The following is an 18,148-nucleotide window of genomic DNA, read 5'->3' on the forward strand; positions in this document are numbered from 1 at the left end:
TTAGGCATGGGGCAGCCTGTCTATAGGTTTAGTGGATTTATATTTTATCCATACTATTTTACAATACCAACTGTTGGTAAATCGCCATTTTAAGAATATTTTTCTTAATTCATTTCAATTTGATAACGTTAACATTAACATAAGGTTACATTCAAAGAATGATTTATGGTGCCATTAAATGACATCCTGATGTTAATCTTTGTTGATTATGCCATCTTAATCTAATTTTTGTTTGTAAGAAACTACAGTTCATTCAACGCAGAAGCAACCGTGAAAATATTAAGGGTTGTTCACATGATTTTGCACGATCGCCAATTCAATCCCCATTAGAGGAAAATAAAGCAGAGTTGGAAGGCGGTCGAAATTGCATGATGATCTACATCTTGGCTAAATCGCCTTGAAATACCCTTACACTAGTTACCATACAATATTAGGAATTAATGCATACAGTTTATGTCTGTTTTGATTGGCGTCCGCGCCGAAGCGCGGCGCCTCTTATGGAATGAAATCAGATTTTGTGAAAGGGCAACAGCAACTTCTCGAGCCTTTTCGTCGGTCATAATATGGATTATTAATTAAAAATGAAATGTCGCGATATATACAATGAATAGCGAACTGGAAAATTTCGCAATGCAAACATTTTCAAATGAAATAACCTTTTCCATAAATCGCCCTCTTCTGGGTATTTTTATTTATCATTATCATTTTAATCAAAGATGTTCTAGACGCAAGTATAACTCAACTTACCGGAAGTCCAGCCTAAAAAAGAAAATAGACAGCCATTTTTTTAAAAAAATAAATCTACTAAAATTTAAATTTTAGTTTATGTTTTGAATTTGATCTATGTTTGATAGTCTTTTAAACTAGAACAAAATACAGTAATAAGCTATGTTGTTGTTGTTTATTGTGGTATTTGAAAGAAATTTTGCACTATTTCATACTTAAAATATTTTTTTGTTGCAATCATTTCTATTCACAAAAACTCATATCTGAGAGTAAGTTGTACATATAAGTTGTAAAAATATACTTTAATCTTTGTTTTCTTAATTATTATTTAAATAAAAGATGTCTTTTTGAAATATAAAAGTAAAACCCAAACTTACGAAAGCTCCTGCACCCTGAAATAAAAAAAAAATAGAAAGCTTGTTTATATATATATATCAACTAAAATTAAGATTACCTCTATACGTTTGAAATTTGATATGTTTGATCGTCTCTTAAAACTAGAAAAACTTTTTAAAAAAACTTGCACCATGTGTGTGCATTGTTTTAAGCTAGGAATGTGAAATGGCTAATATTTCATTCATTACCTATTCTGTTATCGCATGTGATACAAACTTTTAATTTTGTCTCAAATGGGTGGTAGGTATCCAAAATAAAATCTTGGCTATCTAACTGAATGATTAATGACCGAATACTACGACTTAAAGATTATGTTTGAATAGACTGGTTAAATGAAAACAATATCTTTATATGAAAGAAGTTCTAAGCACAATGAACAAACGTTTTTATAAATCATTAAGTTAAAAACCTCATGTATGTTAACAGTGATCATATTCTTTTGTATGTTTATTTTGTTCGTGTTACTTAATTACATTTTTTAAATTTATTAATGTGACAAAAATATTCTGTTTTGTTTTATTTTGCTTCTCTGTTTTCACCTTCTAGTAAGGGTAGCGTAGTAATTTTCAATAAAATTTTGCAGAATGTCTGTCTTTATTTTCAAATGACCGGCAATACGACAAAGTTATTTAGAAGAAACTATGTTCCATATACATAAAGTGACATTATGTCCCACCATCGGTGTGCTGAAAGTCAAAACTACAATTCATTTAGCCATAATTCCTTTTAATTTTATAATTTACCATAAATAAGTCACTTAATTGGTAAAAGATATTTATGTAAATATCCGTCGGAATTAACCTGCAAGGTTTTCTATCGAAAACGTGGGACAGTGTTTCTATATATTAAGCAGTTTTATGTTTTATCCATACCATTTTCCAATACCAACTGTTGGTAAATCGCCATTTCAAGAATATTTTTCAAATTCATTAGAACCATTAACAAAGGTCACATTTAAAGAATGATTTATGGTGCCATGTACATGACACATGTTTCTTGAGTCTAAAACATATGAACAAATGGCGGTTTGTTTATTTTGTATCCGATTTAATCATCTAATACGGAGTAATGAAATGGGCATAGATTTCCTTGTCAATTTGATGTTCTATTTATTTATTTAGTTTTATGTAACCGGGAATAAATGATTGAAGACTTGCTTCTATTTCATCATTTTATTGTCGGACATACAAAAACGAGCATACAAACAAAATACAAAGGAATTACAAATAATTGATTAACAAAATAATAAAATTATACATTTCATCCGATTCATCAATGGAAAAGAATAAATATGACATTAGAAATATAAAAATTCTTACTAGGATCAGCATACAAGAACTGTCCATAAATGATGTTCAAGTTTACTAATAAGTAACTACTACTATCAACAACTTACAGTGACCTCTTATACGAAACAGACTATACAAAACATTACCACAGTTAGGCAAACAAACGACGACACAACAGTTAGGCGAATACCAACCAAATACAACATAACACGGAGGATACAATATACCAGTGATAAACAGAAAACGATACACAGGTTACACATTCCCTCCCTTTAAGAAAATGGCTCCTGACATTTCCATAACTCAATTATATTTTAGTTTCAAATAAAAACATCAGGACATAATTATCTTCAATAAATCATATGTGTATAATAATACACAACAATTATGTCTATTTCTTGTCTTTATGAAATGACAAATATAAATCATTGATATCTTTATAATGAATTTTCAATTGTAATGTGAAATTAATAAATTAATTTCTTTAATTGAAATAAGTTCATATATATGATTCAGCTCTATATTCAAATAAATCTATTTACAAATATTTACAATAGATAGGCAAAGTTAAAGTTGCATCACAGTACACTTGTACTAGTATGCAATAATAAATCTGTCATCCTCAAGATCAACTTCTCCACATAGAAACAACAACTTGTTCACATAAGTCAGATGTGGAGACAATTTTTTTTAAACTATATGAACACATGAAAACATATATGATTTGTTCAGACATAGTTCCTAGTTATTTCTAAAGTAGAAACATGGATTAATCAGGTTTACTGACCTTAATTTCTGTGAAGAAATTAATTAAGTAAATTCAAAGTTTTACATTATATAATAATATATGATAATCATACAAATACTTCCAAATCTTGGCTAGGATTTGTTACAATAAGGGTAACCCATTCACCGTATCTCTGCGGTGGGACTCTGCGCCTTACAGGACGAGGACTTGGAGGTTCAGGGTCAGGTACTGGGGTGGAGCCAACTTTCTGATCACTTACCAAATTAGTCTCAGTCTCCGATTGTGGTGATAAACCATAAATTCTTGAAAAATGGTCAGATAGAGTAATGGTCTCTGCAGAGGGGTCACTCTGAAATGATTCCAGAGCCTTTGAAGGTACTGGGGTCACAGACACAGTATGTTTAGACCTACTGGACTGTTCTTTAGGACGTTTCTGGGGTCTTATTGGTGGAGGTAGGTATAATGTTTCGGTATTATCAGAATCGGAATCAGTGGAATCATCGATTTCAGTGGACAGAGTATCGGCTATCGACCTGAACTTATTAGGAATTCTCTTGCGAGAGCTGCTTTCTGGTCTAGGTTTGATACTCTCCTGTTCCACAAGTTGAGTGAAAGGATAGGGAAGTAACATATTCCGATGTAGAGTCTTAATTGGGCCCTTCTTGTTTTCTTGCTGAACTCTATACACGGGAATATCAGGATTGGGTATAGAAAGGACTATATAAATTTCCTCAGCCCAACGATCTGACAACTTGTTAGTCCCTTCCCGTTTCACTCCAACTGTCCGAATCAGTACCTTATCTCCAACATCAAGTCGAGTATGCCTCACTTTCTGATCATATATGGTCTTGTTTTTGGCAGCCATCCTACCAGCTTCTTTTGCAGCCCTGCTGTATGCTATCTGCAATCTCCGATGGAGTTTTGATGCATAAGAGGACTGATCCCTGTGTGCTCTTCTGAAGGATCTGTGCCTAGATAAGCATCTACAGGAAGCCGTGGGTGCCAACCAAACATCAGAAAGTGAGGGGCATATCCGGTTGCATCATTTTTGGTGACATTGTATGCCTGAACCAATGGACCTATGTATGCCTTCCAGTCATACTTCTGGTGGTTTTCAAGGGTTCCAAGAATTTTCAGGAGTGTTTGGTTCCAACGTTCAGCACATCCATTTCCCATGGCGTGATATGGAGTAGTTCTGAACTTCTTAATGCCAGCAATCTTGCATAACTCCTGAATGGTGCGACTTAAAAAGTTGCGACCTTGGTCACTATGCAATTGCTCTGGGAACCCGTAGTATCGAAAATACATTTGTACCCTTCATATAGTGCCTTTGCTGTGGTTGCTGCAGTCTAGTTCCTGCATGGAATAGCCTGTGCACTATTACAAGGATATTTTCAATACCACCTTTACTGGGCTCAAGCTTTAAGAAGTCGATGTAAACCAATTCCATTGGTCTGGTAGTATGGATAGGTTTCAGTTCGGCAAAAGGCTTGTTACATGGAGTCTTACGCTTGATACAGCGGTCGCATCTCTCAACCCAACTGAAAATGTCCTTTTCCATACCAGGCCAGTAAAACCTTTGTCTACCAAGCCACAAAGTCTTCTCTTTGCCCTGATGCCCGGCATCATTATGAATACCTTTCATAGCAATGTTCCTATGTGATTCAGGAATGACAAGCTGTTTGACTTGTTGACCATCCAATGTAGCGGTTCTGTACAGAATATTATTTTGTATGAAAAGCCGATTTGCTTCTCTAATGTACTTTTGTACAACAGGTTCCTTAATACTGGTATCTTTCCCCCTGGGCAGGGAACCGCTACGTAGGAAGTTCATTACAAGACTTCAAGTACTATCATTGGACTGCGCATTAAACCAATCGATGTTTGCAATTGAATCAGCTACATCAGCCTCTTTCAGTGGCCATCTGAAGGGCTGCTGCACCTGAAGTACAGTTGATGATAGGAGCAGAAATAATAACAGCTTGGTAAATAGCCTTAAGCTCATCCTGAAAAATATTTCGTCTGGATAGGCCATCAGCATCCATGTAATGCTTACCACTACGATATTCCATAGTAAAGTTGTAGTTGGCTAAATCTGCAAGCCATCTATGTTGTGTGGCATCTAGCTTAGCTGTGGTAGTCACATAGGTTAAAGTATTGTTGTCAGTTTTGACGACAAATTCATTTCCATATAAATAATCATGGAATTTATCTGTAATGCTCCATTTAAGGGCTAGAAATTCTAGTTTATGGGCGGGGTAGTTACGCTCACTTGGTCTGAGGCTACGACTTGCGTATGCAATTACGCGTTGCTTACCATCTTGTTTCTGTAAAGGGACCGAACCAAGACCATGGGTACTTGCATCCGTGTGCATGATAAAAGGCAAGGAGTAATCAGCATAACCTAATATTGGTGGAGAAACTAACTTTTCCTTAATTAACTCAAAGGCCTTTTGTTGTGCTCCACCCCAGACCCACTTAACTGGTGTTTTAGCCTTTTTCTTAGACCACTTTGATCGTTTGTTGTCACCATGACCTTGTAAAAGTTCGTTCAAGGCCGGTTGTACTATTTGGGCATAGTTTGGGACATATTTACGATAGTACCCTGTAAATCCAAGGAATTGTCTAAGAGTTTTTATATTTATAGGGACAGGCTAATCTTGTAGAGCTGAAAGCTTATTTGGGTGTGTGGCAATACCATTGGCAGAAACAACATGCCCTAAATATGTAACTGAAGACTTAAAAAATTCACACTTGGAAGGCTTGACACGCAAATTATGATCACTGAGTTGTTGAAAGACAGACTCTAATCTGGAAATATGTTCCTCATAAGTGGAAGAAAATATTAAAATGTCATCTAAATAAATTTCTTTGAGATGCATATCACCCATACATTTTTCCATGCAACGCTGAAAGGTAGCGGGGGCATTTGTTAAACCAAATCCCATTTTATTCCACTCATAGAAACCTAAGTTTCCTACAGAGAAAGCAGTTTTAGGCTTATCACACTCTGCTAAACCAATTTGCCAGTATGCAGAATGAAGACCTATTTTAGAAAAATACTTTGAACCAGATAAGACATCAATTAGTGTCGTCAAAGCGTGGTAAACATGTATGCATCTTTGCGTGTTCTGTTGTTTAACTTACGCCAATCAACACAAAATCTAAGGGCACCTGTAGGTTTTCTCACAAGAAACAACATTTGAGGAAAAAGGCGAATTAGATTCCCTTATAATATTGGCATCTAACATTTCTCTGATGTGCTGCCTAACCTCCTCATATAAAGCTGGAGGTATTCTGCGATACGGTTCTTTGAAAGGAGTTTCATCCTCCAATTCTATATGATGTGCAATCAAATCAGTGGTTTGATGATAGTTCGTAAAGCCCTTTGGGACTGAATTGTCTTAATGTTCGTCTTCTGCCTTGCTTCGTCGGGCCCTTGTAGGTGATTTTCTTGTTGCTCTGTCTTCCTTTAGGACATCGAGTACTTTTGTTATGGTCATTGGGTTTACTTTTATATGTTTCTACATGATCATTTTAGTGTTTTACTTATTTAACCTTTTGTAACCATGACAACTGTTAGAATTTCACTTGGCGGGGATTCATTTTATTTACACTGTCTCGTTTATAGGAACATGGTGGGGCTAAGAGCGAGGTTTGGTGCACCATTAACCGGTTTAAACTCCCCAGCAGTCATTATTATGCTGCTGACCGTTCCAAGGCGGCGCCCCACTGTGTTCCTCAGATGTATGTCTATGTTGTTTCATACTGTTTTGGTGACACTTTTGCTTGTGTCCCTTGTTGTTTTCTCGTCTACGGTAAGTATCTTCCCCATTGCCTCTAGTTTTTGTATTTTCTGATCGTAAGATCAGTAAATACATAGCTAACATCCACGGTCTAACACAAAATTTCCTTACAGTCCTAACAACGCAAAGTAGTTCTCACTCAATACTGCTTAAAAACCAGCAATTTAAAAGAAAGAATAATTTTTAATGTAGGCATTTAACAAATTACAGTGCATTAAAAGTTTAGAGTAGTCAATTTTATATAACTTATACAGGAAAGTAAATACAGATAGTCAGTATGATTTAGATTGCAAAGATCAGAAAATACCATAGAGCTGCAGCCCTTTGATTATTTCTTTGATTACCCCCCCCCCCCCCTTCCCCCGGTCTCCTGTCCCATTCCCCTTTGTGGGCCTGTTATTATTTTCTTTGAATTCCTAATCAGTTACAAATTATTTATCATTTAATGATTAACCTGTCCGTGCTCCGTCTTTGCCCTGTCATGTTTTTGTTTGGGGTCCGCCTGGGCTCCTTGCCACTGGTTCTTGTTGCTGGGTCATATGGGGGTTGCGTTCATTGAACGCCGCCTTTCCTTGTTGATCTTGTTTATCATATTTTTGGGATTTCTTTAGTAGATGTACAAAAAATGCCCTTCCATTTACCAAGAACCTGATAAAATCTTAAAGTTTGTTCTGGTGTTAGATTGGAAGAATCAACTGAAATGTCCTTGATTGGAGGTTCTGAAGGAACATCAGGAGAAATATAAGAAGAAATATCATCTATCACTTAAGCTTCTGTAATAAGTACAGATTTCTGACTTGGGTTTGATAGTCAATATTTTAGCAGTCATGTTACAAACCTTGACTGATATTTTTGCAGAAACAGCATTATGTGTTTTTGATCATTGATGCCAACACTATAAAGTGTTGAGAATTGCGTACCGCTCAAGCCGGTGCTAGGGGGCGTGTGGGATGTTGCACTTATACATTATCCCTCATGTACGGACTCAATCAAACCGAGTCTGCAATTCTTATGTTATTTTATTGTGATTGATGCTTCCGAGGGATCACTTTGTTTCCAGAATTTTGTACTTCACAACAGCAGATGTCAAGTGCCGTCTGGCAGCCGTAAAAGGTTGCCCCGTACTTCACTTCAGTGTTGTTATATTTTCTGGTCCTTCGGGATCATTGATGCCAACACTATAAAGTGTTGAGAATTGAGTACCGCTCAAGCCGGTGCTAAGGGGCGTGAGGGATGTTGCACTTATACATTATCCCTCATTTACAGACTCAATCAAACCGAGTCTGCAATTCTTATGTTATTTTGTTGTGATTGATGCTTCCGAGGGATCACTTTGTTTCCAGAATTTTGTACTTCACAACAGCAGGTGTCAAGTGCCGTGTGACAGCCGTAAAAAGTTGCCCCGTACTTCACTTCAGTGTTGTTATATTTTCTGGTCCTTCGGGATCATTTGTGCCAACACTATAAAGTGTTGAGAATTGAGTTTGATTGAGTCTGTACATGAGTGCAACATCCCTCACGCCCCCTAGCACCGGCTTGAGCGGTACTCAATTCTCAACACTTAATAGTGCTGGCATCAATGATCCCGAAGGTCCAGAAAATATAACAACACTGAAGTTAATAGAAGTCTCTTTTTCTACTTTCCTTATCTCTCGAACTAACACAGTGTAGTCATCAAGAGAGTCATATTTATGCCTAGTCTGAAATTTTAGCATATCAGAATATAAACCTGTCCAAAATTTATGACGCAAAATGTCATTCCTTGCTAAGCCTGGGAGTTGACCTTTGTCAATAATAGACTGTAAAAGGGTTCCTTACCTACATGCATATGTAGTTACCGACTCATTGGGATTTTGTCTACTATTAAAATATTGAGTCAACAAATCTTCCTTAGTTGAAGCCTCTGAAAACATAACATCAAGTTTCCCTAATATCACAAGCACAACAATAATGTCGTGCTGAACGATCTTCAAGGATCGAAAATATAACATCATTGATTAAATGTACGGGGAGACTTTTTACAGCCGCCACACGGCACAAATAACACGGATGTGATCATAAAATAGATAAATAACTTTACTGTTAAATGATATGTGTAAGTCTATCAAATGATAAAAAAATCGCAAAAATTTAATATAGAAAACAAGAAAACAAACAAACAAAAATATTTGTAGGAAATATCAAAAATTTACATGTACTGTACTGAAACGAATAATGCCTAACTGAAGATAGCCTAACTTTGACGTAAATAAACTGTACAGTACACAAGTAATAATACGGTTTCAAAATTTAACTACCGAAGTGACCAAAATAATTATATAGAAAGAGTACTTACATTACATCCTTAATCCAATAAAATATATACACTCTTCACTATAAAACACATGTATACATGTACAAATATACAAAATAAAGTTCACACACACACTAAAGTTCCTGCACGTGCATAGTTGAATATGTAGTCCTCCGCGATGAAAATAGTTCCACGGCGATCCTTTCTTGATTACATAGGGCTAGAAAACGTAAGTTTTCTACAGTTTATACAATTTTGGCCTTTATAAAATGGAATGTGATCATTATAATGGGTAAAGAGCTCTTTAAAAGGGGACAGGGGGAATATACCATTATGATGCGTAGAGTTGTACCGGTACGTGCCAACGTCACAACATCCGTCTCTCTCCAACTTGAAAAGCTGTTAAGTTTTCTCGGCTGGGGCGTACCTGGAGCGGTTGTGAAAGACTGTCCATCGACCCTAGCTCGTATTTATTTCATCGTCGGGGAGTCATTTGTAACCGGGGATAAATGATTGAAGACTTGCTTCTATTTCATCATTTTATTGTCGGACATACAAAAACGAGCCTACAAACAAAGTACAAAGGAATTACAAATAATTGATTTACAAAATAATAAAATTACACATTTCATTCAATTCATCAATGGAAAAGAATAAATATGACATTAGAAATATATAAATTCTTACCAGGATCAGCATACAAGAACTGTCCATAAATGATGTTCAAGTTTACTAATAAGTAACTACTACTATCAACAACTATACTGTAAAGTAAGTTATCAGTTACTCATATAATGTGGCACTGGCTTAGGGAAATATTTTACTTAAGCAAGAAAATATTTCGCGGGGATTTTAGGGTCATGCACGTGAAATATTAGTGAACACATTCATACAACCTTACAACTTACAGTGACCTCTTATACGAAACAGACTATACAAAACATTACCACAGTTAGGCAAACAAACGACGACACAACAGTTAGGCGAATACCAACCAAATACAACATAACACGGAGGATACAATATACCAGTGATAAACAGAAAACGATACACAGGTTACATTTATATTTTATTTATATCACCCTGCATGGGGCACATAACTCTCGATAACTCCAGCATGAGTGTAAGGGAGATAACATGATGTGTATTCTTATATAAATAACATGGCTGTCGGGGTTATAGAAGATATTGTTGTCAACCCGAGAACAGGTATATTACCCCGAGGCGTTATCTATCGTCAACATTGTTTATTTTGATGTACTGTTGACGTTTTTTGATTGACATAATCATATCGACATTAGCATTTTGAAGACTTAGATTAGGACAGCTGTATAGTAATAATTATATATGAAATAATATCGGTCGGTGCGAATTTATATATGTCTGCAGTTCAGGTTTAACTGTAAAAGAGTTGCGTATCCAATAAAAATTCGGTGTTAAATAACCAATAAACACCGAACAGACCGATATTATTTCGATTCTCACAAGACAAGACAAAACAAAGGAGATCGCTAATGCTATGTGAAAAAGAGATTATTTTCGCTGCCGATTTTCGTTATAGACTGTTCTGTTTCACAACTAACTCACCGTGTTTATCCAGTAACGCTGGACTGTGAAAATAACGCACGATTCGTGCAATAAGTAAGGCAGAATTGTGCAATAAATGGCGGATGTCTGACAGGATTTCCAACGCGGTAAGTAAACTGGCCAATATGTTTTTTTATTTAACCGAACTGTAAAAAGAAAAGCCGCATACGGCTGCGAAGACATTATTCCTTATCCCTCATCAAGATTATTTCAACGAAATTGCTAACTTTTCAAGATCATTCGTAAAAATGATTGCTTTACCACCGTTTTGAGTGAGATTTTGGCTTTTTGTCGACTCTTATAAGTACAACAATGCATATTTTACATTATAATTTCGATTTTCTGTAGGCAAGTGCCATTTACTAAACTTCTGTTGACACAAAAAATTGAAAATAAGATGATAAATGTGATTCAAGCCGTTTAAGGTAACGCCGATGTCTTATCACAGGTAAAAAAAATATAATCATATATCAATTGATCTATAAACATCTGATAGATAAACCTGGTCCAGAAATACACTGATATGTTCCTTTGATTTTTTTAAACGTATTGATCTTCTGTGACGCTAGAGATGACTCGTTTTGTATTAAATTATTGAAATATATGATAAACAAAATCATCAAGGAAAGGCCCCCACCCGACCCAGTAACAAGAGCCAGTGGCAAGGAGCCCAGGAGGATCCCAAGTAACGTTTAATTAGATACAGACCTCAGATACTGTATTATAATGTCCACTGTACTACATTTTATTGTATGTATTTATATAAGAATTATCATCATTTACTTTTTCCCATAATGTCAACTAAACTATAACGGGTCAGATAATGTCAATTTCTAAACATGTATATTCATATAATGAAATAGAATTAGCTTTGAATTATATCAATATTAAGTCATCCTTTCTTTTTCTGAAAATGATTGTGCTTGACATTTGTCACTTAAAAGTTTCATTACATAGTTTAAATTTGTGTTTTGGACTGAAGGTCTAATTACCTTTAAAAATTATCTAGCTTAACAGTATAAGCTTCATAACAGCCGATTATCCATTTGCATAACAATGACTCAAACTGCGTACTACGTACTTGACCCTATTATGTTTCTTACAAACACGTGAATATGTGAATTGTGACTGCGTAAAAGCTCAAAATTCAAAGACCCGAATAATCATTACCTGAAGTTCTTTAATCTGAAATGCTTATGAGGCTGTGTTGTTTATATATTAGGTAGAGAGACAGTTTATACACATCTTAACAAAGAATCTGGCAAAAGTTAACAATTGTTATACATGTAAGATCATTTCTTTTACATAATTCCTTATGCCAATTTTGTATATCATAAAGTTTGGAGAATATTTTAAATATACAATACTGATGATAACTTGTATCATATCAATTCTATCAGGCTAATGATTGTTTAAAAAGCAATACAGCTTCGACTATCTTTTATATTGTAAACGTTTGCAAACACTTTATATGAGAAATATGAATAGTCATTTCAAAATGCGGTTTATTCTTTTTTGGACAATCTATCGCAAACATGATAAAATCTTAAATTATTTAAATCATAAGACAACATAAAATAAAAGGTCATAAATGTCATCAGGCGATTAATTTACATATGTCATATTTTCTCTTATGATTTTTAGTCAATGATGTCCTATTGAGAGTTAAGTAACTTACCACCGGACCTCCAAGTATACTGCTCTGAAATGAAAACAAAATTAGAATCATATATATATTATTACTTAACAAACCCAGATTCATATAACTATAGCATAGGATTTTCAAATCTGTACAATGATTTTATCGGAACGTTACAGACAAAAATGTAAACATCTTTTTGAAACTATAAATATATTGTAGAAGGAAACTGACAGAATAAGCATATATTGTTTAAAGAATTATTATTTTACGATAGAGGTTTATAGCGAATTAGAAAACAATCATATCATAGTACATGCTTCTATTTATTAGGCTATTTAAACACTTTTTAAAAACGTTTTAATGTATTTTTATATGTAATATGTAACCATTCTTTGACTATTGTATTATTTGCCTTTGTTCAACATTTTTGTCGCAATAGAAAACACTACTAGAACTATATATTGATACCGAAACTTTTATTTTACTTTAAAATGTATTTGTTATATGTAAAATGTAACCATTCTTTGACTATTCTATTATTTGCCTTCCTTCAACATGTTTTGTCTCAAGGGAAAACACCATTCAAGATCAATGAAAGCCAACTATATATTGATACAGAACGCTTAAAACGATATCAAGTATGCTTAGGCATAAAAAAACTTGTTTTCGTTTTAAATTATGTCTTGGATTCCCTGCCTTTTTGTAATCATGTCTCCCAAAAATTTTGGGAGACATATTGTTTTTGCCTTCGCCGTCTGTCCGTCCGTCCGTAAACATTGAGCTTGTCTAGCTTTCACAGGGATTTCAACCAAACTTTACAGGAGTGATCAGTTGTGCACTAGGCCAACAGAGCTAAAAATAAAAAAAATCGTATCCGGCCTTCACAGGTCGAACTAATGGTGGGATGTCACCAAAACTTTGCAGGAGTGATCAGTGCCATCTCAGTTGTACATATCGCCAGCACGTTCCATTTTACTGCACGAAATGACCGCTAGAGCTATAAATAGAAAAGTATTGCCCGGCATTCAAACTATTGGTGGGATTTCAACCAAACTTAATAGGTGTGATCAGTACCATCCTTAGTTGCGCACATCGCCGGCAAGTTCTGCTTCCCTGCACAAAATGACCGCCAAAACTAGAAATAGAAAACTCTTGTCCGCCCTTCACAGGCCAAACTACTGGTGGATTTTCAACCAAACTTTAGAAGAGTGATCAGTACCATCCCTAGTTGTACACATCGCCAGCATGTTTTATTTCGCTGCACAAAATAGCCGCCAGAGCTAAAAATAGAAAAATATTTTCCGGCTTTCTCATCTCAAACTAATGGTGGGATTTCAACAGAACTTCACAGGAATGATCAGTACCATTCCTAGTTGTGCATATCGCCAGCACGTTTGACCTCGCTGCACAAAATGGCCGCCAGAGCCGTGAATAGAAAAATCGCTTTCGGCTTTCACAAATAGAACTGCTAGTTGGATTTATTGAAACTTCAAATGAGTGAACAGTACCATCCCTAGTTGTGCATATCCCCGACATGTTCCACTTCGCTTCACTTAATGACCCAAGAGCTATAAATAGAAAAACCTTGTCCAGCTTACACAAGTCAATTGCAAGCTGCTGGTGGCATTTCAATGAAAACTGCACATGAGTGTTCAACACAATCCCTAGTTGTGCATATCACGGCATGTTCCCCTTTGCTGAACATAATGGCTGCCTTAGCTATAAAAAGAAAAAGTCCTGCCCGACTTGACAAAATGGCTGTCAGAGCTTAAAATAGAAAAATCTTGTCCGGCTTTCACAGATATGATTGTTAGACGGAATAATTTAATGATGATCGGCTTTAATATGTTACTTTAAATCGTTAATCGTTATTAGTAGTTTTTATAACGTATAGTAGTATCGAAGAGCAATAATTGGTTTTAACTATAAGTGTTGGCATTTCAAATTGTCATCTTCACTTACAAACTTAAAAATCGTTTGCTATCTTGACATATAATTGACAAGTAGTTGCGAGATATATATTTGAAATTACGTTTGTTGAAATCAAATGGGTCCGTTTTGTCACGAGTTCTGAATCTGACGCAATAAATACATAATTAAAGCTAGGAGCATTGTAAATAATAACTCTATGATGTGTATAATAACATGTTTGCATTTCAAGGTCATTCAAATTTTTATGCATACACTTTTGTTATACACTCATCTTTGTTCCGTTATTCACGTGAACGAAAATTGTCAGACATTGCTTCATGATTTATAGTCATAACAATTTAAACTTCATACTTCCAAGGCCACATTCCATACTTCAAACTTCACAAATCATATGTAATACGTTCAAATTCATACTACAAGCTTACTTTTTCACACTTCATATTTCAGACTTCCAACGTCACACCGGAACTCAACATTTCACACTTTAGAATCAAACTTTATGCTTCTTACTTCCTACTTGAAACTTCAAATAAAATAATTACATTTTTAAATTAAAACTGGAGTTGATTTCTATATTCAAACTTACACTTGAAACTTTCTAATTCAGTTTCAAACTTAATTTTCAAGATTTTAAACTTCAGATCTTAAACCGCAAACTTAGTTCACCTTTTAAATCTATAGCTCTATTTACAAAAATGAAATTCGCCGTGTCAGAATCTAGATCAACTCATATCAAATAGAGAAAAAAAGAATCCCTAAAGAAAGCCCAAAACGACATAATTGAAAATGTTGCAGGCTCGGTTTGATTGGACGGTACTGTAGAGTGCAAACAACCGTCCATGACCCCTAGCACCGGCTTAAGCAGAATATGAAATGGTAAAACAGATGTGTTCATACGGCGGTTATCATGGAACCTTCAATGTGACACTTGCGTGCCATTTCATGAAAGCGGCTTATGGTCCGACTGTAATAGAAAGCATGTGCCCTAAACGAGAAAACAATGTGCGGAACTAAATAAAATGGAATTTTGAAATGGGGTCAGAGGTTATGAAGCCTGCATATCACAGATAAGACGTCAAAAGACAAAGTTAAAAAGCAGACAACATATCCTAAGGGTGAGTCAACATTATTCAAGAAGGAATATTGGAACCACCCAACTAGAAAATGCCGCAAAGTTGAAAAAAAACTAAAAATTACCACAATAATTTCAACAATAATGTCGTGCTGAACGATCTTTAATAATCGGAAATATAACATCTTTGAAGTTCAATTTTACTTTTGAAACGCTGCAAATAGTTAAAAATGTTATAGTTTCAGCTTTCAATACAAGAGGGTCATGACGGCACTGATATCGCTAACTTGGTTATAAAGGATATTAATGACAAGCCTCATTAAATATTGCTAACTATGAACTAAAAGTTGATATAAGGACTCAGTCTTAAACTGATATCTAAAATTTATATCTATCAGTATTCATTACTGGAATTGTTTAAGAGAAGATATGTCTAAGTGTTTACTATGTATACAGTTCAATGATCCCGCCACTCTACCGGTGTGGGGCCAATTTAGACCAAAGATCTATAATTTGAACACACGTGGTAAAAGTCCTTTTACGTTTTGACAAGATAGATATAATGAAAATCTATGACCCTCGAGAGGGAAACCCAAGGAATATTATCAAACTTAACAGAGGTTCACTTTACATTGTTTCATACCAAATGTCATTCGTAAGTGTTAGTCTTTTTATTATATACATATATAAGTCCATGACACCCCTGGGTTCACCGTCAAATTAGATCCCAATTAAGACATTCACGTCAATTTGAGTTGTCTTGGTAGATGTCCTCTAAATGTTTCATGTACAATATTTAAGCTTTAACATACATTGTATATTGATTTGGAGAATAGGATTTGTTTCAGCTTTTAATAAGATATAGGCCTTACATACGCGTAGTCAATCGCCAAATTCGAAGTAGACGTTAACAAATATTCACGGTCGTTTCATAATTGTTTTTTTTTCCTTCAATTTGTTAAGGTTTATAAGAATATGTAAATCAATGATATTTTTGAAATCATTAACCGAAAACACAATTTTGTATTTTAGCAACAATGACCATGACCACAGTAAGCTCAAATCATTTTAAAGTCCTGATATAACCTTGCTAGACACCAAATTCCCAAGAATTTTCTCATCTTATTCCAAACTATTGTTGTTGACTGGATCCAAATTTTCTATATTCAAGTACAACGATCTTGACCCGACATGACCGAAAATGAATCCAAATGTGACCTTGACGCAAGGGTGAAAGAAAGGAATCCCAAGAGTGGTATTTACAAAGTCTTGCTATACACCAATATTTATTGAAATATCTCATCCCAAACTCTACTGACTGGAAACCTATTTCCTATATTTAGTAACAGTGACCTTGACCTTATTCCTTAGTGACCCATAAGCAATTTCAAACGAGGTCTTCTCATAAGTGTGTACTATATACCATGCGCCAGGTTGAATCTTTGACTATGGAGAGATGTAAGGCTGAATGGATCTGTTCGATTAATTGTACATGTACATAGAACCGGCAGGTAGGGGTCTAAATAAACTGAGAACTTATAGAACTTTTAAGCAGGAACATTTTTCAGAAGAGTACTGTAAAATGATCTTGTTCTCTAGGCATAGGTCAGCGTTTTATAAATTTAGGTGTGAGGAGCCCCTATTCGTATCGAAACGGGTATGAGATTAGATGAACGCCACTGTCCTTTTTGTAATGTACTTGAGAATGAAATGACTGCCCAGTATACGATGATTTTAGATCAGAATTACTCTCTAAGGCTGTGTTGAACGAACCTTCCTCAAAGATAACAAACTTGTATTTTTGTTCTCTAGTCAACCATTAGTCAGAAAATGTGCCAAAAGGTTTTAATATTCTTCAACGTCGTCAATCTTACTTATGTATATAATATTTTGATATAGTACATGCTACTATACTCTTTATTTTTAATAAGAGATGCTTATTTATGGGAAATCAGTGTTTGTTTTTTGTTTGTTTTTTCTTAAATTGTCCTTTATTTGTATAGTAATGTTTTGTTTTCTTTTTCTATGTTTTCTATGATGTTTGTTTTTACTTATTCTAATTTTTTTTTATTTGAAAGTCAATTTACTAAAAAACGGCAGTTTTTTAATCATATAAATAGATACATGTATATTTCTTTTCATTGATTTATAGTATCTGTACTGTGTAGTTAGTTATTATTTATAATTGGATATAATTTTATAATAAGTATGATATTTTATGGTGTTATTATGTTTTACTAGTGTCTTGTAATTCAATGATTGAATGGTTATGAATATTTTGTGTTTTATGTCTGCTTATGAATTTTACTTGTTGTACATGAATGAGACCTAAATAAATAAATAAATAATAAGGCCTTATACATAAATGAAAGTCCATGACACCCCTGGGTTCACCGCCAATTTAGATCCCAATTAAGACATTTACGTCAATTTGAGTTGTCCTGGTAGATGTCCTCTAAATGTTTCATGTACAATATTTAAGCTTTAACATACATTGTATATTGATTTGGAGAATAGGATTTGTTTCAGCTTTTAATAAGATATAGGCCTTACATACGCGTAGTCAATCGCCAAATTCAAAGTGTTTATGAGAATAAGTAAATCAATGATATTTTTGAAAATAAACCCTCTGTATTTCCAAAACTTTATGACACTCT

At 34.6% G+C, this 18,148-nt stretch overlaps 1 long non-coding RNA gene across 1 annotated transcript in view; it reads right to left on the reverse strand.

Annotated features, from left to right (window-relative positions):
* Positions 1–702: 702 nt before the first annotated feature.
* Positions 703–18,148, reverse strand: part of LOC132734545 (uncharacterized) — a 47,201-nt gene continuing 29,755 nt past the window's right edge. The window contains exons 6-8 of the long non-coding RNA XR_009626337.1: positions 12,524–12,547; positions 1,104–1,118; positions 703–759 (exon numbers count right to left, since the gene is read on the reverse strand). This is a non-coding gene — a long non-coding RNA (uncharacterized LOC132734545). The remainder of the gene's footprint in view (positions 760–1,103; positions 1,119–12,523; positions 12,548–18,148) is intronic.

Source organism: Ruditapes philippinarum, unplaced genomic scaffold, assembly GCF_026571515.1.
Source record: "Ruditapes philippinarum isolate M1 unplaced genomic scaffold, ASM2657151v2 ctg4498_1_1_1_1, whole genome shotgun sequence".
NCBI classification, from domain to species: Eukaryota; Metazoa; Mollusca; class Bivalvia; order Venerida; family Veneridae; genus Ruditapes; species Ruditapes philippinarum.